The sequence below is a fragment of the Eimeria mitis genome, genomic scaffold (genome assembly GCF_000499745.2).
Source record: "Eimeria mitis Houghton genomic scaffold, Emh_scaff5945, whole genome shotgun sequence".
Classification (NCBI taxonomy): Eukaryota; Apicomplexa; class Conoidasida; order Eucoccidiorida; family Eimeriidae; genus Eimeria; species Eimeria mitis.
The window spans coordinates 1,581-1,843 of NW_013574177.1; the positions used below are offsets into that span (position 1 = coordinate 1,581).

General features: G+C 11.0%; 1 protein-coding gene across 1 annotated transcript in view; it reads right to left on the minus strand.

Moving 5' to 3' along the window:
• EMH_0085050 (uncharacterized protein) overlaps positions 1–263 on the minus strand; it is a gene marked incomplete at both ends in the record, with an annotated part of 2,818 nt that overhangs the window by 1,210 nt on the left and 1,345 nt on the right. The window lies entirely within an intron of this gene.

Genomic DNA, 263 nt, shown 5'->3' on the forward strand with positions numbered 1-263 from the left:
TTGTTTGTTTAGTTTGTTTGTTTATTTATTTATTTATTTATTTATTTGTTTGTTTGTTTGTTTAGTTTGTTTGTTTATTTATTTATTTATTTATTTGTTTGTTTGTTTATTTATTTATTTGTTTGTTTGTTTGTTTATGTGTGTGTTTATTTATTTATATATTCATTCATTTATTTATGTTTGGCTTTTTATTTATAAATAAAATAAAATAAAATAAAATAAAATAAAATAAAATAAAATAAAATAAAATAAAATAAAATAAA